This window comes from Equus caballus, chromosome 14 (assembly GCF_041296265.1).
Source record: "Equus caballus isolate H_3958 breed thoroughbred chromosome 14, TB-T2T, whole genome shotgun sequence".
In the NCBI taxonomy this organism is placed as follows: Eukaryota; Metazoa; Chordata; class Mammalia; order Perissodactyla; family Equidae; genus Equus; species Equus caballus.
Window position 1 is genome coordinate 31,100,988 of NC_091697.1, and position 26,303 is coordinate 31,127,290.

Genomic DNA, 26,303 nt, shown 5'->3' on the forward strand with positions numbered 1-26,303 from the left:
ACTGGGAACTTGCTAGATAAATGCAAATTACTGGACTCCACCCATTCCTAGTGAATCAGAAATTCTGAGTCGGGGTTGGGAGGGAGCAGCAATCTGAATTTAACGTGGCTTCCAGGTGATTCTGACAAATGCTTATTTTTGAAAAGCACTGGTTTAGGACAGCTGGAGAGACCCAATAGACTTGGAAAGGAAACCATTAGGAGACAGGTAATAAATTCTGAAAGCAGAAAAGAAAGGTCCCCATGGCCAACTTCCCTTATTTCAAAAATTGTCCAAGGATTTATTAGGGCATTGGCATATCCCAGCATACCACGCAATGTTCTCCTTTGAGATTTGTCTAGGAGCAAAGTAGGTTAATTGAGGCAAATAGAGCGCTCTGACATAAAAGCCACCTCTGCTTCTGATCACTGAGTGTGGGTGCTTTGTGCCTACACCACATCTCCCCACTTTGGCTTCTTACCCATTTTACTCTGCCCTCCACGAGAAAGAGCACATGTTGTGCAAAGTGAAGTTGCCAAGGAGATGTGATGTGGTTATCAGAATACTCAGCTGCAGTCATGCAGTGTCCTAGGACTTCATCTCAGATGCCTGGTCTTGTGCACCTTAATCCCTGGTCTATCATCCAATCTTCAATTTTCATAACTATCCTACCTTAAGGCTATTATACTTCTGGTCTCACTGTGTGTTCATTTGGCATTCAACAGTAATTCTCTCCTAGTTTGACTCTGAACTCAAACTCCCCCATTCCCTCTTCCTCATTCCTTCAGCCCATGGTTAATTGATACTTTCACTCTGCTCCTGGCTCCTTGGTCCTCAGAACTATGGCGATTTCCTTTTCTGAATGATAATGACAACTCCATTGCAGCCAATAAAGCACAGCCCAGATGTCATTCTTCTCTTACCTTCTCCACTTAGTTTCATACTCTAACTTTCCCAGCCCTGTTCATCCTATCTACTCTCATCACACTACTGTTAGTAACTAGTTACTATTTGTTGCTAGACCAAGTGCCAGCTCATTTCCCAAGAATTAACTGATCTCTCTCCCATCTGTCATTGTGTTCTCCACTGATGGCTGTGACTATCAGGTAGTTCTTTGCTTTCTTCATCAGATAGCAGCTAAAACCATTAGCGTCTATATCTGGACCTTCATTAGGATTCAAAATTCTAAATCTGGTAAAACCTGCCCTCCTACCAAGAAAATAAGCTTCATAAATAATCACAGGTAACAACAATTTGTAGAATATCACCTATGTGGCTAGAGGCAGGAAATATAGCACCCACTGTGCTACATACAGGGGATATAGCACTGAACCAGAGAAAAGAAACTGCCTTCAATGAACTTACATCTGTGGGGGTTACGGATGTTCAAACGTTGATAACGTAATTGATTACTTAATCACAGATATGATATGTGCTATCAGGGGGAAATACAGGATATAATAAAGAAGTAAAAGAAGAAGCATTGAAGCATATTTAGAGTCCAATAAGACTTCCTTGAAGTAGTGAAATTTAAGCTGAGACATCTGAACTGAGTAGGAATCGCCTGGAAAAGGGTGAATATTGGGTAAGAGCTGTTCCAAAAAGATGGAAGAGCTTGTATAAATACCCTGTGGCAAAAATTAGCATCATCCCTTCGAGTAACTGAAAGGCAGTGCAGAATGTTGAGATTGAGGAGGAAACTGGTAAGAGATGATATGAGGCTGTTAAAGAAGGCAAGAAGGAGATCAATCATGTATGAATTAATAGACCATTGATGGGTTTTAGTTTTTATTCTAAGTATAGCTAAGAGTCATCTAATCCTTGCTACTCAAAGTATCATCCACAGAGCACTGGCATCAACTGGGAACTTACTAGAAATACAGACTCTCAGACTCTCCATTCCAGAGTTACTAATCAAAATCTTTTTAGCAATCTTCCCAAGTGATTTCAGTGCACATTAAAGTTTAAAAAACACTATTAAAGGATTTAAGCAATGGAGTAACCTCACCCAATTTAGATCTTAAAGATTGTAGCTATGTGGACCACAGATTTGGTAGGAGATAAGAAGAAGTGCGTATTCAGCAAAATCAAGTAAATGTTCAATTCATTGAAAGATAATGTAACTACAGAGTACAGGGTTGTCATTAGAAATGATTGGTTTGAAATATATTAAAGAAGTTAATTTCAGGATCTGGTGATTGATTTACAATGAAGGATGAGAATGAACAAGGTGTCACAGGTGACTCCAAAGGTTTCTCTCCTGATAACTGAGTGGACAATGTTGTCATCACGGACAGGGAGTACTGCAGACAGAATAGATTTGGGGAGAAATATGAATTTATTTGTGTACCACACTGGGTGTGTACAAAATGTCATGTTAAGAAAAATAAAGCCTAATATTTAGAGAGGATTTTGCCATTTAAAACATGATTCCCTACATATTATCTGAGCTGTTCTTACCATCATCCCAATTAAGGGTGAGATTCAAGGGCAGAGCCAGGGTAAGAACTTTCTTGCAAAGAGAAGAGAAAGTGCAAACATGTAAAGGGGCAAGAGTGAGAGCAAACAGGTCAGTCAAAGAGCTGCTGCCAGAAGAAAACGTGCTCGCTTGAACCAGGACATGAGCCATAGAGACGGATCAAACTGGACAGCTCTATTCTTCAAATAGAACTTAGAGGACACACTAATGGAGATGGCATCCACGTAGAGATGCTAAGTCAGATGTACAATCTTAAAATCATGAGATAGATCAGGTCTGGCAATGTAACAAATAGATCGTGTGTAGAAGCCATGGAATTGAGTGAGACACTTAGTAAGAGAGTTTGGCTGAAAAAAAAAGGGGGGTCCAGAAATAAACACTGGGTTGCTCCAAAATTTTGAAGGAAAGCAGGATACAAACTAAAAAAGGATAATGAAACAGTAGAAAACTTAAACTGTTTTTCTTGGTCACTTATATATAATAATATGTATTCTTTTTAGTTAATGAACATTGGAATTTATAATCATCTAGTACTGTTTTCAAAACTTGAAGTAAATAATAGTCTTTTTTTTTGAGGAGGAGGATTAGCCCTGAGCTAACATCTGCCAATCCTCCTCTTTTTGCTGAGGAAGCCTGGCCCTGAGCTAACATCTGTGACCATCTTCCTCTTCTTTATATGTGGGACGCCTGCCACAGCATGGCTTGCCAAGTGGTGCCATGTCTGCACCTGGGATCCAAATCGGCGAACCCCAGGCCAGCGAGAAGCAGAAGGTGCGCACTTAACCACTGCGCCACCAGGCCGGCCCCAATAGTTACTTATCATTAAGAGATTTTTTAAAGCTTTTTCTAAAATATTTGGTTGTTATCCACATTCCAGTTTATATATGCCGTATATGACATTATAGTTGTATACCCTATGGCTTAGATATTATTTCATAAATCCCATATTTGAAATTATTTCTTGATATTAAGAATGATATAAAATATTAATGAGTAAACTGTAATTAATCTGAAAATTTATTTACATTATATATTATTTTTAGCTTTGTTTTTAGTTACTAATTCTTAAGAGAAATTATATATCTGATAAAAGTGCAATAAATACACCAGAATTAAAAGGGGAAAAGTAATAAACATTGCATGTAAACTAAGAGGCATTTGCCAATCAAAGCACATGCATGGCAAAGCTGTTAGAACGGTGATGGGCAGTGAAAGATTTTCAAGGAGCAGGAGGGAAAGCTAATGTCTAGACGAGAATAGGAAGAAGACAGTACCCACCGCAGCTATCTAACGCGTCAAACAAGCCTGTGCAAGATTGAAATTCCCATACCTAAAATTTTAATTCTGGTGTATTTATTGCACAGAAAAAGGGTCTCCTTGCAAAGATAGTTATTTTTGTTTTGTTTTAAAGGCCCCACTGATTCTTTCAGTTTGTTCATTTCCTTTACAAAAAGAATTGTGGCAGAATAGTGCCCTATGGTGAGATCAACATCTGTTTTTTTTGTCTCTCTAACTTAGTGAAGTAGATTGGCCAACCTCCAAAGTACTCACATCACTTATAATTGTAAGATTAGCACTGAGTCCACATGAGAGGTTTAAAAATGTCATAGTAATTTCATTCCTGTAGTAATAAATATGTTATCAAACAAAAGCAGCCATGAAATCATGCCAAATAATTTTGTCATATATTAGTATTATTTCTTTTATTGTATAATCCATATTCAGTCATCTCTATTTCTGGCATTAGATTTGGGGTGTTGTACAATGTAGATGAAAATATTTTTCTTCAACCCAAAGTCAAAATAATAGCTCCTCATTCCATAAAGCCTCTCTGGGCAATTACCATTCTGCATCTTTTTGTTTGTTTGCGGTCACCCCTAGGTTATTTTTTCCCCTTATGATATTCCTAATATTCCTAAAATAGTGTGCATGCATGGACTAAAACTGTGAGTTCCTGAGCGTTTTCAATGGCTTACAGTTGAAAAGAGAAGCCACAGAACACTGGTTGAAATTTCTCCCTGGGGTAACAAATTACAAACATGATGACAAATTGAAGGCCCGATACCATGATTTGGTTTTTCAGATGACTTAGTAGGACCCAAAGTAGGAAACCCTCCAGCGTAGTCAACGACAGAGCAGCAGCCTAAAGTGAAAAGGACAGGATTGTTTACCTTTACTTGCCTAGTTCATTACCTAAAATCTAATGAAATTTGAACTCATTTTGTTAACGACAAATTCTAGAATTTCATTACTTGCATAATATTCAGTGATATCTTTTTAAAAATGAATATAAACATTCCATTTAGTGCTTGGAAGAAAAATAAAACAATTTACCTTCTTTTTTTTTGAAATATAAAATCCAAATCTAGAATCTATTTCAGTATACTATGACTTAAATGTTTTGCCATATAACCTGAGTCAACAACATATTTAAACCATTCATTTTGGGGGCCCTCCTGGTGGCGCAGCAATTAAGTTTGCATGTTCTGCTTCGGCAGCCTGGGGTTCGCTGGTTCGGATCCCTGGTGCGGACATGGCACCACTTGGCAAGCCATGCTGTGGCAGACGTCCCACATATAAAGTAGAGGAAGCTGGGCACTGATGTTAGCTCAGGGCCAGTCTTCCTTAGCAAAAAGAGGAGGAGGAGCAGCAGATGTTAGCTCAGGGCTAATCTTCTTCAAAATAAATAAATAAATAAACCACTCATTTTCTAGTCAATATGTTCTAAGGTCCAAATATCAACCTAATAAATACACATTGGGAATATAACTTGTATGTAACATGGATGTCATTAGAATTTTCTAGCATTTTAGTATTGTGTTTACATATGTTTATTTAATAAGTAAGTAGATGCTTAGAGAAGTAGTGATAAATAGCTGAAAAAAGAAAGAAGAGGAAAATGCTGTAATGCTTATTTAAACGCTTAGAAGAACAGTAGAAAGCCGTCTTCAAGACGACGAACGTTTCTCCACTACATGGAAGACACGTGACTTCTCAACCATAAGGAATAGATAACAAGCAAAAGATGTTTAATGTACATTGGGAAAAAGAGAATGCTGAATTATATTTATGGAGAAGTTTCTATCTTTCAAGATGGCAACAGGTTACTAAGGTACATACAAAGTCTCTTGGGAGATATTTAAGAAATTTATAGACAGTCATCTCAAATTGGAAGATAATTCTGCATCTAGACCAATCCTTTTCTTTCAGTCCTATTTTTCTTTATTTTTTATTTTTATACTTTCTAATCTAGATGCCATTATATCTGAATCATGAAAATTTACTAATTTCTGCTTCAGTAGCCATAACTTTCACTTTTTTTTTTTTTTTTTTTGAGGAAGATTAGCCCTGAGCTAACTAGTGCCAATCCTCCTCTTTTTTGCTGAGGAAGCCTGGCCCTGAGCTAACATCGGTGCCCATCTTCCTTTACTTTAGATGTGGGACGCCTACCACAGCATGGAGTGCCAAGCAGTGCCATGTCCGCACCCAGATCCGGACTGGCAAGTCCCGGGCCACCCGAGAAGCAGAACATGCGCACTTAAGCGCTCTGCCACCTGGCTGGCCCCTCATTTGTTTTGATTAATGCCTGTTACTTGTTGTTCGTCCTCTGAAAAATTAAAATACACATAAAGAAAGTGCTTCCTAAATATTGTGGAACACATTTTTTCAAAGATTCATTTTATACACAAAGAAAACTTCCATTACTCTTACAAAAAAATAACATGAAATATACTGAATGATTTGCTTGGAATCAGCCAATTAAATTATTGTCTAATGTTTACTTGTGAAAAAAATGATTAAGTATCAGTTCCGTCATTATGCCACAACTAATTAAAAATGTCTTTCAAGAGCCTTTCAGAGTGAATTCTTAATTTAATAAATACATTTTTAAGAGACATTCATATAATAATGCTTGGAATGATTATAGCATGCCAAAAAAGTATTTCTGTAGTGGTTGCTTTAAGTATTTTTTGTTTGCTTTTCTGTTGTTGTTTGAGTGACCTGTTTATATTGCTAAACTTTCCTTCAAGGTAAATCTCGGATGGCTCTGTATTCCGGAAGTGCTACATTTAGATGAGTCATAAAAGTTGCATTTTGTTCAAATCAACTTTGAAAACACAGTAAAGCTCTTAGAGAATAAGAATTTTGAATTTGAATGAGTGATGAAAGGGTGTGGTAGTCAGGTATAGTAAATAAGCATAAATGAAAAGAATAAATCTTTGTAGAAAAGGGGTTTTCTTTTTCTCATAGCCAAGTTAATTTTTGGAGAAATATATATGTGAATGATATCACTGCATTGTTCAGAATTTTCAAATTATCTTTTCAACTGGAATCATTTTGAATTTGAAGAGCAAATAAATTGATTCTAAGTTCAAATATATTTTAAGCCAACAACTTGAAAGCAAAAGCATTGTAGTCATTTTTTGTATAAAATAATATAATTGATTTTATTTACATGTAAAAAAACCTCTCAAATCTATTTATTAGCCATAGGGTAATATCTGAAAGAACAGCACAAGTAAAAGAAATCTGTATCAAGTAAGAAAACCTGATTCATATGTGAAGTTAGCAAACACTGATGAGAAAGAAAGCCAATGGGAGGGCCAGCTCCGTGGCACAGCAGTTAAGTGCGCACGTTCCGCTTCAAGGCCTGGGGTTCGCTGGTTTGGATCCCTGGTGTGGACATGGCACCACTTGGCAAGCCATGCTGTGCCAGGCGTCCCACATATAAAGTAGAGGAAGATGGGCACGGATGTTAGCTCAGGGCCAGTCTTTCTCAGCAAAAAGAGGAGGATTGGCAGTAGTTAGCTCAGGGCTAATCGTCCTCAAAAAAAAAGACAATGGAGATTAACTGACCTATGTGCTTCAAAACTTGCAACTTTTATTATCTCTTATGCTCTGATATATTTAAGAAAATATAATGAGGATAAATGCTTTGGGGGTGAAGTGAATTTGTTTTCAATGGCTTGACAAATCAAATAATCATAAAATGAGATTTCTAAGATTTAGGGTGAGAATTTCTCATAAGTGATAAATTGTTTTTATTCTAGCTCCTCAATTCTAGGCTCAAATTCGAAAAGAAAAAAAAACATGTAAGGGGAAAAATAAATGTTCATCTTACAGAAAACTTGAATATTGGGCTACACATTTAAAGCCCTCAGATAAACCAATAAACATATTTTTGTTGTTTGGTAAGACTCAAAGTTGTCAAAAACTAAGTACTTGCACCAATTTTTATTTTGCAACACAAATACGTTAGCAATTCCTTAAAAGAAGGAACACTATAATTAAATAGTCTTTATTCTAGCTATCATTAATTTTTACATATAATTCATTGGCAAAACTATCTCTTTATCTTGCACAAGCTGAAAGAAACACAAAAACCCTGGTAAATTAACACTTCTAAAATACTTTGTTTGGAAATATAATTTAAAATCCTTCCATTTAGCTTTAAGTGCTTGAAAAAGATTATCAAAGTCAGTTTTCATATATCAAAACAATAAAATAATCAAGCAAGCATTGCCATAAGCTTTGCCTTTAATATTTTTTTCACTTGTGTGGTCTGTCCGTATATCAATATTCAATTTATTAGTCAATAATTACTCTCTGAATTCTTCTTCTTTTTCACTTTTTCTTTTTTCAATAGCAGTACAGAAACAAATAGAAAAATGTAACATTTAAAAAAATGTGTAATAATCTCACAAGGATAGTTATTTGGAGCCTTACTTTTGATAAAATGTTTATTCTCTTCAAAAACAGAAACAAATGAAAATATGAAGCATATAAGAAAATAAATAAGAACATAGAGAACAAATGACAAGTCCAGCAGTAAAAGGAGATATACTTGGAAGTTTTTACCCCACTGGAGAAAACTACTCAGCAAAATAACTCGTGAATCATGATGAGAATTAGCAACAACTTGCTCTTATCTGATGCATCACTGAAAACATTTTATTTTTATTTAGTCTACTTAAATAGGACATTTTTATTTGCAAAGCTGCACACATGCACAACCTGGACTAAAGTTTAAGAAAGATTATTCAAAATTTCTAATAATCCAAAATTATATTGGTGTTGCATCTAAATAAATCTTAACACATTATTTTGGAATTTTGACTATAACCATAATTTTCAAATTAAATTGTCTTGGGTAAAATAAGTTATCTTGCAAATGTAAGTAAGCTCTTTTAAAAGTTTTGCAAATTTAGTCTTTTATTTTAATCAGCAACCTTCAATTAAGAAGATTGAAGCACTGAAAAATATTTCCACATAACACGAATTAGATGTTTTTGACTACAATGAGAACAAAACTGGAATTAAATTTTAGTGATGTATAAAGTAATTTTATAATATTTACTTGAAATTTTCAAAGTGCCATGTCCGCACCAGGGATCCGAACTTGTGAACCCTGGGCCGCCGAGAAGCGGAACGTGCGAACTTAACCGCTGAGCCACCGGGTATATGTACTATACAGCATATTCCTTAAAATTCTGCTTTCCAATACTTCACATTAATTTAATAAAACTAATACCAAACTGTCAGTGTTGGAAGACTTTCTTTGGAATGAGTCACTACGGGTTTATTCATCTCTTTGATGGAAATATATCTCATTTAGATATAAATTTTGTTGAATTAGGCATTTGGTTGAACAAAAATATAACTGCAGTATCCTCTAGTCAGCAGAAGTAGAATTTATTGCCTGACAACAGCCCACAGAGTGTGATTAAGATATTAAGAAGAATGATAGGCAAGCCAGGCTGACCATCGCTGCTACCAGATCATCTTCTAAGGACCAGTTGGCTCATTTCTCAGTCTGCATCCGTATGGAGCGGATTAAAAGGCAATAAAACACTGCCTTTTATACAATGTGCAGCTGACTGGTTCAGAAACAAAGTAAACACAAAGTAAGAAAAGTAGAGTGTTTGTCTTCATCAGGCGGGTCTTAGTAACGCTTCCCTTTGGCAATTTCTAGGTCTTTACTTTAAATTTAATAGTTAAGTGTATAAAGACATAATTTTGTGTATAGTGGGTAGCTCACAACAGCTTTCATTGCAGTACAGCATCCTTGGAGAATTTACAGAATCTTCTTCAGTCAACTGCAATTCTGATGTTCCACATGGTTACAACATTTTTATTTCATTAACACCTAATTTACAAGCACAAACCATTCTAAATGTATCAGAACAGATGTAGGAAATAATTATAATTTAGATTGAAATCTTCATCTCCTAGTCACATATTTTTAACTCATCTATCTTAAAAAGAAATTTAATAACTTATTGAAGAGGATTATAAAGAGAGAAAAAAGTTTTCCAATTTAAATGAAGAGATGCCACAGTTTGTTACTGATTTCGACCAGTTTACCTGTTTTTGCGCAGATGTGCAATACCTGCTGTATTGAGCTGCGCGGTTTACAATAGGACACGTGCAACATTGAGGAGACAATCTACACCTATTCAAACATGCTTTTGCATGGACTCTCCCTTCATAGCCCTTGGACATTTAGTTTCACGCTTTGAGAGCTCTTCAAATTTGTTTTTAATTTTCTAAAGAGAGATTATTTCACTTGATTGACTTGGCATTTAATTTGCTACATATAAAAACAAATACAAAAAGGAAATATTTGCCATTATGCAAATACTAAAGCAACTTAATGTTTGGTATCATTTACAAGGACTATCTTAATCACTTTTAAAAATCCAGTCAACATGGTCAAAAAACTAACACAGGCCCACCCCCTACACAGCTAAATTGCTTGAATAAACAGAATAGCCAATTGTTCTGGACTGGAATAGAAGCAACCAACATGATCTGGATGTGCTCAGTTGACCCTTAGCCAATATCAATTTTCATTTCATGTAGTCAGCATGTCCCATCATTTGTTCCCAATTAGTTCTTACCCATCTAAATCTGCATGGGAGGAATGCATGTTTTGGCATAAAATACAATAAACATGTCTGCCTAAGACCATCTTCTCCCTCAGTTTCAATTCAACTCTCCATATTTTGAATTATGATAGCTTATTTTTAACTCCACTTCCTAGTTACGTTCCTCACTTACTAGGTGCCCCCGATGGGTAATGTAAAGCTGTTCAAACCCTTCTTTGCATGCTAGCCTTCCTATTATTGTCTGCATGGACTTTGTTAGGAATATCTTTATGAAATATCTAATATTAAGCAAGTAAATCACATAATTTGCACTATTTTGCATTAAAAAATCAATCCTTGATTTTTTTTTGGCATTAGACTGTACTCAAGTGTCTGAAGATGGAGCAGATGAAGAAGAAACCCAACTGAGTGAACATAAGTGAAAATTATGCAAAATCTTAGTAATTTATGATTTAAGGTGACACCAAAGAAAGCTTTGGAGAAGGGATATATCTAATAGTCTTTCAAAAGTTTCTCTCAAGGCGACTGGGTTTTTTCATCATAATTTACATTTTGATAAGGTCAATTTTCTCAGAAGAAGCCCTTCGTTGTGTTTTGTGGAGGTAGCTCTGAACAAATGGAAACACAAAAAAATGAAAGTGTTCCTACCTTAAGGCAAATTACTGCAGGTCTTACGCCCAGACATCATATGTCTGCAACATAAAAAAAAAGACATTCGATATTTATTTACATTATGTAAAAAGCAGTATTCTTCAAGTAAGCAAAAACTGAGACACTGCACTGTCTTCTCAGCAGAGATCTGTTGCTAGTGGAAAAAACAGAAAGAAGTTTCATCACAGAGTTGTTCTGTTTGATTAAAAATAAAATGAATAAAAGAATGATAAGTTGATGATAATGATTAGGGTAGTCATGAGATGGAAACATCTAGACATGCAACATAAACTAATCTGAGCCTCTAAGATGAGTTTCAGATATGTGGTACAGGATAATCTATAGCACAAAGTAATTTTTCTTACCATCAAGATTAGCTTGACTTTCCATATATCCATATCATATAATAATATTCACCTTTGCTTCCTTATTTTAAAACATAACTTTTAGAAATAATTTATAACGCTAATCTTGGAAAATGTAAGATATTCTATAGCATTCAGCCATTAAGTTTCAATTGATTCTTATATAGCAGCAAAATAATGTAATGATTACATAGACCTTACGGTTTACAAAGCATGTTCATACATTTTGCGATTTTATTTTTATAAAAACACAGTGAGAGGTACAGGCACCTAGAAAAACATTTTGCTGAAAAAGGATAGCAAGCCCTGAGAGGAAACAGATGTAGTAAGCCCTAAGATTGCCTCAGCTGGAGAAAGTTACCAGGCTGTGGTGCAGGGAGAGGACATTCAGTCAGATCCTGGTGGTCTTGCTAAGTTGAGGAGACAGAGCTGGAAGTTTGGGCGAACAAGGGTGGCTAGAGTTTGCAGGGCAGAGTACTACAGAGGAGAGAGATACACAGAGACAGAATTCCAGATATCTTCAGAGTGTTCCCTTTGAGTATTCAGTTGAATACTGATCAATGCATGCCTGTGAAGAAATTGTGCACCACCAGGAAAAGAAACACCTGAAAGTTAAGAAGGAACGGTGCCAGATGTTCATGCAAGACTAAGAGGAGTGCCTATTTCCATTATCCAGAGTGGAAAGTTTCATAATTCAAGGAATGTTGATTAGAATACAAAGAAAGATCTTGCCTCAGTAGGAAAGAAAATTAATCCTAGAGCAGAGGTAGTTCTTGTCCCATCTAACAAAGATCAAAAGCAAGACACAAAAGGATCAAGCTTTTTCCAGTAAAATTAACCATGTCTTGAACAAAGCTCAAGAATATTTCTAGGAATTTATGTAGGATATAAAAATATATAGCAACCAATATGCTTGTCAATATATTGACTACGTATGAAAGAGCAAAGGTTCTCACAAATAATTCCATTTAATCATTAACAAAGACAAAAAGTGACTCCCACTCATATTCTGCAATTAGCCAATATCTAATTGATTTGTGAAATATCAACACACTAAGAAATCCTTTCTTTCAAAGACAATATTCAGACAGTTACCACACTGTTCGAAAAGAATGTATAATGTACTTTCCTAGTGTTAGTATTTTTTCCTTTTTAAATTTTGTTTGCCTGGTGTAAATAATGCAAAGAGGTTACCACAAACGAGTGCATGATTTTATTTTTTTAAGCATTTATTTAAGAACATATTACTTTTTATAAAATATTAGAAACTTTCCTCCCTGCATCAAAGTGTGGTACAAGATGCTGGCACTGCAAAATAAAGTAAGGAGGAAGAGTTGGTAGAAAAGAAAAGCATTTAAGGACTTAAAATGTAGAAAGACTTGTTGTAGGCATCATAAATCTAACATTTACATAATTCCTACAGTAATTTTCCCTTCTGAACCAGCGTTCAGAGGACTCACTATAAATTACTTTTAGTGTTGGTCCTGTGATTAATACTACACATTAGTAATAATTATTGCCTCATTCTATGTAGTCCAAGCACTCTGTTGTTTGTACTAGATCAAATAACTGTATTTCTATTGTGCAATTCAGAGTATAACATACTTGTAAAAAAACAAAATCCATGAGTCAAAAAAGTAAACACAAAGGACAGTAGGGAATATTTTGAATTGAAGGAAAAATAAAACTACAATACATAAAAATGTGTGGGATGCAGCCAAAACATCTCTTAGAAGAACATGCATAGCATTAAATGCTTATACCAGAAAATAGCAGAAGTTTCAAATCAATTCCCTCTGCTTCCACCTTATGAAATTTAGAAAAATAATAGGCAACTAATACCAAAGCAAATAGCCAAGAGGAAACAATAAAGTGCAGAAATTAACAAAACCAGAAAAATCATTCAGGAAAGTCAGTGAAACCAAAAGCTATTCTTTTTTCTTAAGATTTTATTTTTTAGAGCAATTTTAGGCTTACAACAAAATTTAGAGGAAGATACAGAGATATCCCATATAACTCCTGCCCTTACACATGCACAGTGTCCCCTGTAATCAACATCACTCAACAGAATGGTGCTTTTTGCTTTTTTACCAAGGATGAACTACATCAACACATCATTATCATCCAAAGTCCATAGTTTACCTTGGGGTTCACTCTTGGTATTGTACATTGCATGGGCCTGGACAAACGCAAAATGACATATATCTATCATTATAATATCATACAGAGTAAATTTCCTGCCCTATAAATCCTCTGTGATCCACTGATTCATCCATTTCTCCCCACTAACTGTCGGCAACCACAGATCTTGCCTTATCCAGAATGCCACATAGTTGGAATCATACAGTATGTAGCCTTTTCAGATTGACTTCTTTCACTGAGTAATATGCATTTACGTTTCCTTCACAACTTGATACCTCATTTCGTTTTAGCACTGAATAATATTCCATTATCTGGATGTACCACAGTATACTTATCCATTCACTGACTGAAGGACATTTTGGTTGCTTCCAAGTTTTCGTAATTATGAATAAAGCTGCTATAAACATATGCATGCAGTTTTCTGAGTGGACATAAGTTTTCAGATCCTTTGGGTAAGTACCAAGGAGGACAACTGCTGGATCGTATGGTAAGAGTACGTTTAATTTCATAAAAAATGGCCAAACTGTCTTCCAGAGTGTACCATTTTGCATTCCCACCAGTATTCCTATTGCTCCACCTCCTTGCTAACATTTGGTATTGTCAGTGTTGCAGATTTCGGCCATTCTAATAGGTGTGTAGTGGTATCTCATTGTTTTAATTTACATATCCCTGATGACAAATGATGTGCAGCATCTTTTCATATGCTTATTTTATACCTGTATGTCTTCTTTGGTGAGGTGTCTGTTAAAGTCTTTAGCCCATTTTTCAAATGGGCTATTTGTTCTCATACTGTTGAGTTTTAAGAATTCTTCCTAATTTGGGGTAACAGTCTCACATCAGATATGTCTTTTGGAAATATTTCTCCCAGTTTGTGGCTTGTCTTCTAATTGTCTTGATATTGTCTTCCAGAGAGCAGAAGTTTTTAATTTTACTGAAGTCCAGCTTATCGATTATATTTTTCATGGATGATGGCTTGATGTTATATCTAAAAAGGCACCACCACATCAAGGTCATCAAAATTTTCTCCCATGTTGTTTCACAGGATTTTATAGTTTTGCATTTTACGTTTGGGTCTATGATCCATCTGAGTAATTTTTGTGACATGTGTAAGGACTGGGCCTAGATTCATTCTTTTTATGTGGACATCCACTTGTTCCAGCACTATTTGTTGAAAAAGCTATCTTTGCTCTATTGTATTGCCTTTGCTCCTTCGTCAAAGATAAGTTGACTATATTTATGTGGGTCTATTTCTGGGCTTTCTATTCTGTTCCATTGTTCAATTTATCTATTCTTTTGCCAGTAACGCACTGTCTTGATTTCTCTGTGACTATGATGAATCAAGAAAAACAAAACCAAACCAAACAAAAAACTCCATAATATTGTCTGAATTCAGGTAAAAACTAGAATGTTGTTCAAATAACAAGTGACCTAACATCCCCCAATCTTTGCTAATATTAGTGATTGCTGCTTCTGTTCGAACTACAGCTTTAGAATTTCTTCATATCTCCTGCTTTTTAAACAAGAATTATTAGGATACCTAATCACAGAATTATCTCCATCTCCTTGAATCCTTCCCCAAATCACCTAACGCAAGCTCAAATCCTAACATAAAACTCTTCTAACCCCTCTTAATAGACGTCCAGCAGCCTAGTGTGTGCAATGTCCCTCTTTGCAATAAGTCAATAAGTGCAACTTTGACCTCAGATATGCCCTTTGTTGTCTTTGACTTGGGAGCGTTGGCATCTCTCATATGTGGCCCCTCTTTTAGAATCCATCTGTCACCTCCTTACATTTAAGATCTGTTTTCACTCACACATAAACTATTTTGGCAATCTAATTGGGGTTTCTGCCCCTCCCTTTCCTATCTCCAGACCACACTAGAGATTGCTGAATATTTATTAGTACAAAAAATTCTCTTCCAAAAAAAAATACTATTTATCAGACATCTAATTGTACATGTCCATTTTAATACTTAGTGAGTGAAAGACTGTCAGTAGCTGTTCTCTCAAGAGGCAAGATACATCCTTTGTGCTGGTGAACCAATTGTATGCTGTGATATATCTGGGTGTTCAGAGATAAAGTGCCAAATGCATACCTATAAATGGAAAAGCAATTTTCTCTTATGTTTCATATAATAGTGTGTCAAAATTCTCTAATTCTTTTGTTTTGTCTTAAATAAAGAAAGGTTAGGTTGTGAGTAAAATTCTGTTTTGATAGCTTGAATCTCTGGAATAACCCCCAAAGGAATTAGCAGGAAGCAAATCTAGTCAAAGCAGTGTTTAGAAAATAGAAGTTTGTACCTTGTCATTATATTTCACATTTTCAACTAGACCTGCAATGAGACACTAGCTTCCTTTTTTTTTTTTATTCAATAGACACTTTTCATTTGTGCTTTTTAAAAAGTATTTTTAAAATTGTATTTTACATAACATGACACATAAATTGCACACTGTGGAAAGAATTGTCTGCCTCCCTGAATGAAACCATTTTAATCTCAAGAGTTTTATTATCTGTTAAAATCTATTTAAATATAGGCATTCAATTTTACATTACTTGACATTTATGGGGAAGCTATTTTACAGCAGCAGGTTTCTGAAGAGACAAGATCACAACAAATATTCATGATTACCTGACATGCTGGATTGAAAAATATGGGGAAAGAATGATCTAAATATTCTGGGAAGTTCACATATATGAATATATCTAATATAATTCTGAATCAGAGGTCTTCTAATATGTTATATGTGTTTGACAACTACCATTATGACATATATAATAATAGTCTACCTATTTTTATTTACCATATTACAATATTAATTGAAGCTATTCTGTTTAGAATATTAGCTAAACTATTTAGTATTAAAATTGGAGAATAGAGATATGCATTTGTCACGTGCAATACTCAGTTAGTGTTTAAGGCTGATTTTTTTAAAAAGGAAAACAACAACTTTGCTAGTTGAACTGGCTAGAAAGACAATAAATTCCACTATAATTATGCATCATGATCTATCCGTGGGCTAGGAGGTATCTCAGCTTTTATTTCAATGATACGAAAACACAAATCATGGGCACCGTTTTAGATATGGGAGGAGACGACATTTAAAAAATTTTTTCTAACACTTGCTCAAGTTGCCTGCTTGAATTAGAGTTGAAAGAAACTGGGAGAATGAGCTTCTACAACTAGGGTTTTCTGTAGCTGGCCCCATGAGTCTGATGCATGACAATTCAAACTGGGATTTTTATAAACAAGAAAAGAAACAAATCTCCAGATTTTAAATTACACTGAAGAATCTGCATGAAACTTCTATCCATCAAACGGCCACTGAAAAATGAGGTAATTACCTAAAATAATTTGCATGTTAAGAGCTAATACAATATTACAAAGCAAAGTCCAGTTGTGAAAGCAATGCATAATTTCCTGATTAATGTCTCATGCACAATTTTCCTCCATGCTCTGTCACAGCCTAAATAACAACATGGCCAATCAATCAAATAAAAAAAAGGATAACTCAGATAAGAAATGAGTTCGACTCTAATAAATCATGACTTGAACTCAGTGAATTTTAGAATTATGACAGCTAATCACAGTATATTGTGTTCTTAAGGCAATAATGTTTAGATTTTAATTGGTATAATTATAGATTTTTAGAGATTCAAGATTAGTGTGTGAAGGCAAAAAAAAAAAACCCTACATTTTTTAGTTTGTAAAATGTCATCTATTAAGTTATTGAAGAAAACTTCACATTAAAATACCAAGTCTGTAACTCACGGCTCTGCCAAAAGTTATGATAAGAGCGATATTTAGTCAGGAAGACTGAGAATGTCAGTGGAGTAATACGGCCAAATTTCCTACATAAAGATTATGAGACATTTCCCTCCTTGGCGCAAAGTGGGAACGTTTCTTCTAAAAGTAGAAGTAATCTCCTCCATCAGCCCAGGGCAGGTGTGGCCTCAACAAAGGAGAAGTAGGGGAGGCAAAGGTGCTCTAATAGCTACAAGGGCCCTAAGGGAGCTTGGATCAATCACTTACATTCCAAATAGCCTTTCTCTTCTACTGTTCTGTTCACGTGTAGATGGAGACACTCTTTAAAATGTAAGACTATTTATGGAACTTATTAAGAGGCAGAATTTTTCTCTCCCTGTTGGTAGGAAAGGGAGGGGGGAGCCAACAGATGGAAGTTTTCTTAGAAGCCAAGGTGCTATTTGTTGCTGTTGGCGATGGGGAAGGGATGAAAGGCAGTCCAAGAAAATGAGTTTGTGATTATTTTGACCCAGCCAGAATACTGACTTTCCTGTTGCTTATCAGGAAAGCATTAATATTTAAAAGCAAGTGAAGAAAGCAAGTTTGGAGGTCTGACAGTCTGTTGTGTCCAGGTCCTACTACTTACTGACTATGACCTTAGGCAAGTTACTTAACCTCTAACAAGCCTTGTCTTTAACCTGAAAAGTGGAGATAGTAACCTAACACACACTACTGGGGAGATGCGATTATTGACTAGAACCAGTGCTAGTACTAGAATAGTGACTAGTTCCAATCACTTAGCCCAGTGACTGGTACTAGTAAGTGCTGAATATACAACACAGAATTTATTATCTGTGCTGTTATTAAATCACTTATTTAACTTCTTATAACCATTTCCTCATCTCTAAAATGGAGATAATAATATTACCCATCTGATATATTTGCTGTGAGAATTAGATGGATTAATACATCTAAATTTCTTATCACAGTGCCTGATGTATAATAAAACCTCAAAATATTGATAAATTAGTCATTAGTAGCCTGTAGCCACACGCAGCCAAATTCAAATTAATTAAAATCACAAAAAATTTAAAATGTCGTGAGTCATATTTCAAGTGCTCCATAGCCACATGTGCCTAGTGCCTCTCATATTGGACAACACAGATTAAAATATTTCTATCATCTCAGAAAATTCTGTTGGATAGTGATAATAGATACGTCCTTAAAGAAAGATTTGTAGGGACAAAAGACTGTTCATTCATATTGTTAGTCAATGAGTGGGGTGGAGAGGATAGGATGAAGAATGGACAGTTTGTAGAAGGTGATTGACTTGTACTTTACATAACTTCATATTGTTTCAAGTGCACTTTCTTTACATTTAAGCATGTACTATTTTAAGAATTTTTTTTTCAAATTATGAAATAACAATTATAAACACTTTAACTTTACATCAGATTGACTCTCGTTAACAAGGAAAGAATTATTCAAACTACCAGTTCAATGGCAATGTACCACGTAGAATTCACTTGAGGTAACTTAATTTTCAAAATCTATAATTATGCCTTTAAATGATATCTCAGTATAACAAAACTTGCCAGGGCTTTGGCAGTCTAAATTCTTGCGTGTGGATGACTAAGGCTTTTCAAAGTTTGTCAGGCTTGAAATACTCTCATAGCTCAAATACAACTGCCATGCAATTCTCAGTGACTATATAAGAACATGTTTATTTAATATTTATTCACAAATGCTATCAATAATGAAAAGCTATTATATCACCAATTTCTCAAGTCACCATGACTTCCCTAATTTCAAAAGCCTGTAGTCATTTTTTCACATTCTCATCTCTTTGACCCTGGATTTCTTGAGAATATTTGATACTATAGGAGAGCAAGAACTATTCCTCTCCCCTCTAGGTTCTTCTGGCTGGTCTAAGAATTAAACTGACATGACACAGAATAACAAGAGAAAATGTTAATATCATGTACACATGGGAGAAACCCAGGAAAACTGAGTCACTTGCCAAAGTGGCGGAACCCACTTAGCTCCTTCCTGGGACAAGCCTTCTATCTTAAATTCTTTCAGGCAGTTAAGGGAAAGGTCAAAGTCTCTTTCTGAGTTTTTTAATTCTTAAAAATAATCAAGCCAAAGAGATATATTTTGGGATGGCAAATTCTGATCCCCCACAATACTAATGAGTATTCTTTAATTTGGAAACACAATCCCTTGGTCCTACTACAAAAATCTCTCCCTGTTCTTCATCCTCCTATACTACGCTTCCTCAGGTGTATTTCTGGCTTTCTCTTCTTCTACTACTCCTCAAACAGTGTTTTGCCCTGTGTTTCATCATTGACTCTTTTCTTATGTCACTTTAAATGCTCTTTTGAGTGTTCCAGTCTGTTCTCATAGCTTCACATATCACCTATATACGGAGAGTGTCACATTCTATACCTCCAGAGAGAGTTTTTCATTTAAATCCTAGACTTCTATTTCGTTTTATTTTCTGCATGCCCCATTGACCCGCACACAGATTTTTGTAATACTGAACTAATCTTTTTTCTAGAGCTCCATTTATAAAACAAATGCACATGCATGCGCAAGCTTTTCCTTCTTTAGTTTACTTCTCACTAACAAAGACCTGATAATCTTCTAGATTTATCTATCTTATACCCTTTCCAATAGGTCACTAAGCCATGCTCATTCTGCTTCCTGTATATATAGTACATATATATATATATATACTCAGTCCTCTCTCCAGATGCCTACTTCCCCTGCTTGTATTTAGTCTCCCAGAAACACTCCTACTGCTTAGTAACTCATCTTACTTACCATCAGTTTAACGCCAAAAAGGCTACCAATACCCTTTTTCTTAAACACAAACTTCATTTGTATTACTTGAAATTCTTTAATAAGTCTCATCACTTACGGGGACTTTCAAAAATCCCCTAGTACACACATGAGGCCCATTTTGTGGCTCCTCCTTATCTTCTTAGTTCAATTTCTGCACCTATTTCATATCCCTGAACCCTGGCTACGTCAAGGTAGCCGTTGTCCCCAAAATGTGATATGCCCTCTCATGCCTCCAAAATCCACTGTATATGCTCTTTGCTCTACCTGGAATCATTTCAGTCTTTCTTATTTCTTGAAAAACTCATAATAGTTTAAGACTTCAAAAGCAACATCTCATTTTTTGGTGTATTTTTCTCATACTTTCTTTCACTCTCCTCTTCTACGCAGAACTCAGGTTCTGAATCTCACCTACAGCACTTTGTAAAGTCAAATTGTTGGTCTGTTTGGGTAGACCATGAGATCTCTAAAGGTTTCATTATTAGGAATGTCTATAATGGGTAGATGCCAACATGTCATTCATAGCAGACCATCAATTATATTTATTTAAATTGTTCATTAAGTAAGGTATGGTTCTAAAATATTATGAATAAAAATAGTGAGGATGGCCAAAAACTACTGAAAATAAAAAGACAATATTCAGAAATACAGTTAAAAATACCAGAAGCATTATCACTTCCTCCTCTGTGAAATACTTTCTTCACTTGGCTTTGAGTACCCACTAATGTCGTGGATTTCTTCTTGACTTACTGGCTTTTCGTTCTCAGTCTGCTTTATGGATTCCTCCCTATATTTGGACCTTTCGGTGCTGGAATAGCCCAAGACTAAGATTTGCCTTTGCATCTCTTACCTTTATTTGAACACCCCAAGAGATCTCATGCAATACCATTGCTTTCAATATCATCGCTATTCTAAAGACTCTTAGCCTGGCTACCTATGTTGCACTCCAGGCTTTATATTCAGCTGCCTACTCAATGTTATACTGTCAAACTTCACATGGTAAAAATTGAGGCCATCATTTTCCCCAGCAAAATGTGCTCTACAACCTAGAAAATTGCAATTCTCTCCTTGCAATTGATTAAAGCCTCAAACTTTCAAGAAAGTCTTGATTCTTTCATGAAATCTTGGTAAATATATCTTCAGAAAATATGAGGAATCTGACCCTGCCCCATGGCCTCCACTGCTATAATCTTGTCCAAGTCAAAATCCTCTCTCACCTTAGTCAGAGTAAAAGCATGTGAAGTGGTCTCCCTGTTTCTGCTCCTCCACTCCCTGCCCCTTCAATCTAGTCCCAATACAGCAGTCAAAATAATTCTGATAAAAAATAAGTCAGATCATGTTGTTCTTCTGCCCATAACCCTCCAGTGGCTTGTCAATGCATCTAGAGTAAAAACTTATATCCTTACATTGGCCTATAAAATCCTTAAAGATCCCTGTTACATATTTGAACTTGTCTTCTACTTTTCCTCACCCATTTATTTGTAGCTTTATGGCCTCCTTGCTATTTTTTGAATGGATCAGGGAGGCACCTAGTTCTAGGCATCTGTACTTTCTTTTCCCTGTATTTAGGAAACTCATCTCTCAGATAGCCATATGACTCACTCTACCTCTCTCGCCTTCCACAGTGTTCACTACGCTATGTAAAATTGAAAATCACTACCACACTTCCTAGCCCCCTTTGAAACTTTTTCTTTACTGTAATTATCATGTAACATATCATATATTTAGTTAGTAATTTTTTATTTCTTTGTGTTCTCTTAATACTTGTAGAAAGGTAAATCTATAGGATAGCAATTTTTGTTAGTATCTCCTTAGTGCCTAGAAGGGTACCTGACATGCAGTCATCGATAAATATTTTGCTAAGTCAATGAATGACTATAATTAGTCACTGATTTGAGAGATGAAATTAATGAATAAGGTGAAGAATTGGAAAACATATCAGGCTGGAATACAGCAAAAATAATAAGTACATATCTAAAAAAGAAATAAGTACATTTCTAAGTCAAATAAAATAGGTAAGGAAATATTTCCCAGTGGGTGGTCCAATAAAGCTTGTGGACTATTGAAAAATAACCATTCCTATTTCTAATAAAGTGAATAACATTGCTGAAAGATAATTAAATGGCTTCCCTTATATTTGACCTCTCCGACTCTTTGAAATATTACTGCATAGAGCGGAACATAGCAGATAGTATCTCCATAAATTATTTGACCATAGAAACTACTTCTGATCTCTATGTGAAACTAGGGTTTTATGGAATGACTTTTGGGAATTGATGGGGAGAAAGGGATATTGTATATTAGCTATACTTCTGTCTCAGTATGGTAAGATGAAAAGTTCTGTGATAGGTAAGACTGGAAAACTAGAAAGCTGGTAACATGGTCATTAATGTCGAGCAATAATTTGTATTTTGCTATTATCATATAGTCATGAAAAGTCAAGAGTTCTGTGAATGATGATCAGTAGTACATAATAAGATGCAATCCTATCGCATGAAAAAAATAAGACTTCTGAGGTTTAGTAAGAATATACAGTAGAAGTCTTTTTCATTGCCTTTGCTTACATCAAGAAGAATATTGGCCTTCTCTAATTCTACAGAAATACAATTTATCACATCTATTAGACTTGTACTTCCATAACTTTTTCATCCTAGAAGTCATAAGAAGTTCTATAAAAGCTGATCCTACCAAAATTATGGAAAGACTGTAGGATGGCATAACAGTAAGAGCTAAGGATTTGGAAACAGAATACTTCTCTACATGTTCAGATGGACATAATCAGTAATGGATTATCATCCACATATCCAACTCCACTGGACAAGAGTTGAGGTTTAACAATACAGCTTTATAGTTCTACATCAGGAATCAGTGTCAAAGATATAATTAATGCACAACCCTCTGATATCTAATAATTTGGTTCATTATCATCTTTAGTTGATTTATTTGTCTAATATCACTTGCAGCTAGGATCATGCCAGGCATGAAAACTCACATTTAAATAAGTTTATAAAAAGACAAGTAAAAATTATGCTGGTTATATGAATTGCAAATTAGAATATCTCTATGTCAGAAAGGTCACAGTTATGATTATATTGTTTTCTCTTTGTCCTAAAAGTTTAAATTTTAATAAAGATTAAATGGCATCTCTCTATAATCTAGAAAAATGATGACAAACTAAAGTTTCCATTTATGCATGCATATCTTTGTCTAATTGTTCACACTTCATCTTAGCACGATAGATTTACTAATTATCAAAATTTCTGAAAATTGATGTTCTGTTCTATATAAAGTAGAAAGGAAACAAAAATTATTATGTGCTAACTTCATAGAGCAATGAAATAATGGTATGGAAAAAATAACTTTTATTTTTCTCTTTGAAATAGTCTTCAAAATCTATATAATTGCTTAAAAAGGGAATCTACACTTTGCATTTTTGCTAAGTAATATAGCCTGGTTAACAATAGTTATTTGACATATTTATTATTCTATTGTCATAGAATTCCTGGAAATATTTTCTGCTTAAGAAATTCCTAATAACGTACTTGAAATCAGTATGATTTCAACAATTTAAGTCAATAATTTGTTTCCATGTGAATATTTGAGAAAACATTTTGTTTCTTCTCAGTGCACAAAATCCCTAATTTTCTGAGCTCCACTTGAACTTATGTAATGTTTATGAGCACGGATAGATAATAAGAGAATGACGTCCAAAATTAATGACCCTAAGTTACCCTTTGCACCATAAACATACTATTATGAGTATTGTGTGTTCACTTTAATTTTCAAAACAGTCTGATAATGATAAAAAAAAATAGTAGAAGGACAAACGCTTCTATAGTGATTGCTTTATGCAGTTGTAAGCACTTTCTGCATATTGTCTTATTTATCCCTCAGAATAACATTATGATAAGGGTACATTATTATCTGTGTTTGACAAAGAAGAAAATTCATGTAGCGAGTTTCAGGAATTTTCTCAAGGTCACACAGCTGGGAAGTGGAGGTTCCAGGATTTGAACCCAAGAAATTCAGCTCTTGAATCCATGATCTCAAACAAGAGATTACGTCACCTCCCTGTTGGCTGAGTTGGCTAGTTCCTTTCAAATCTGTCTTGCAAATAAGAAATCTAAGAGTCAGAGCTATTAAGTTTCAAGTCAGGATTTGAACTGAAGTTCTTTGAGTAAAATCCTACAATATTGTCTTACAGCATTGATGGGCACCAATTTTCTGTTCTCGTGGGTGAGCTATTTTTGTTATCTTTTATTATCTTTGATTATGAGAAGCTGTGAGTTATAGAATATGCGTCAGGTAGACATTGAATAAGACATATGTACTCCACATCAATGAAATTGGTATAGGTTTCCTTGCTTAGTTTCTTTTCATGGGGGTTGTGAAGGGAACTAATAGTTATTTAAAACTTACTATATATTGAATCTGTACTAATATTGTAAGACATAAATCAGTTTAATTCTTAAAACCACCCCATGAGGCAATAGTATTATCACTGTTTTGCTGATGAGGAAAAGGAGACTCTGCAACACGAGAAATTCAATGTCAGAAGAAGGATTGTAATTTGGCCTATTTGATATTAAAGAAATTCTTACACACCAAATTCAAATACTGCTCCAGGAAAGCACACTGGGGTTTCAAGCATATTGTCACATGCAAATATTTGCTGAGGCACTGAGAACTGCACAGAGTTGGGCGAATTTGATATTACAAATCACCACAAGCATTTCTATACCATAAAAATTGATATCTTTTTTAAATGCATTGGATTAAAATGGTAATTCACTGTATTATATTACTGATCTTGGAGATGGAAAGATGCAACGTGATTCTCCTGCTATCACATAGTGACAGAATATGAGCACAAGCTTATAATTTCTTAATTCATTATTAGCTCCTATTTGACTTAGGGTAGGGAAAAGGCGTGAATATTTCAGAAATAAATTCATTATCAATATTACCATTGATGCAAAGTCCTGGTAGACGAGAACATTACGAAATTGCTCAATGAACAGCGTGGACTCATTTGGTTATATGCAATATTTTGTGTATTGTATTTCAAGTTACTTAAACAATGGATATATTTTGCTTACAAATTTAAAAACAAAGTTAGAAATCAATATTTAATTTTTCTTTCTAAATAATCCAAACACACCTTACTTTTTAAAATTTAAAGTGAATAATTACCTAGAAAAAACGATTAAGTAAAAATAGAAAAGTAAGTTTGTTTTTTTTTTAAAGATTTTATTTTTTCCTTTTTCTCCCCAAAGCCGCCCAGTACATAGTTGTATATTCTTCGCTGTGGGTCCTTCTAGCTGTGGCACGTGGGACGCCGCCGCAGCGTAGCCCAATGAGCAGTGCCACATCTGCGCCCAGGATCCGAACCTACGAAACACTGGGCCTCCTGCAGCGGCGTGCTCAAACCTAACCATTCGGCCACGGGGCCAGCCCTGAAAAGTAAGTTTTAAGAAGCAGTATTACTGTCATTTCCCCCAGCTCTCGTTTCTCATGTTTAATCACTAGCATATATTATTTCAGAACATTTTTATGTAGTGCATATTATTACATAGTTCTATAAAATACATTTCTATATACATATGTATTATATGCATTTTCTTTCAAAAGAGGATCATACTATATATTGTTTTATAATTTTTTTGTTTCCCCAAAATATCTATCATGGACATATATGGATTATCCTCATTCATCTTAATAGCCCTAGAGTCTTCCATACACTTCATTGTTTCACTCTAAAAAATAAGGCTGCAATAAATATACTTATGTATATGCCTGATTGTAAGATTATTTCTAGAGTTTTATGCAGTTTAAAAAGATATTCTCATTTCTTTCACCACACCTTCCCCTCCCACCCCATCCCCCCCAAAAATCAAAATTTATTTTTAAAAAAATGTGGAGCTCTGTACCGGAAATGTTCACGTCTTCAGAATTATAACCTTTACAAGTCTGGTGAATCATTCTCCATCACAATTTCTTTATCAGCAAAATAGGGATAATAATAGGATTTGGGTTGTCGAGAAGATTACATTAATGGAACAATTCCTTTCACTTAATAAGTGCTCAATAAATGTCACCTCCAAACTGAAATGATCTTTAACAATCTAGCATATGAGTATGAAGTAAAGTGGCAAACTTTCCTTTTTTTAATTTTTTTTTTTTTTTTGAGGAAGTTTAGCCCTGAGCTGACA

General features: G+C 34.9%; 1 protein-coding gene across 5 annotated transcripts in view; it reads right to left on the reverse strand.

Moving 5' to 3' along the window:
• The window catches only part of TENM2 (teneurin transmembrane protein 2), a 3,416,041-nt gene that overhangs the window by 2,789,916 nt on the left and 599,822 nt on the right, over nucleotides 1-26,303 (reverse strand). For all 5 annotated transcript variants that reach the window (XM_070232931.1, XM_070232936.1, XM_070232935.1 and 2 more), the window contains exon 3: nucleotides 10,996-11,039. The gene's annotated coding sequence lies outside the window, so the exon portion shown is untranslated. The remainder of the gene's footprint in view (nucleotides 1-10,995; nucleotides 11,040-26,303) is intronic.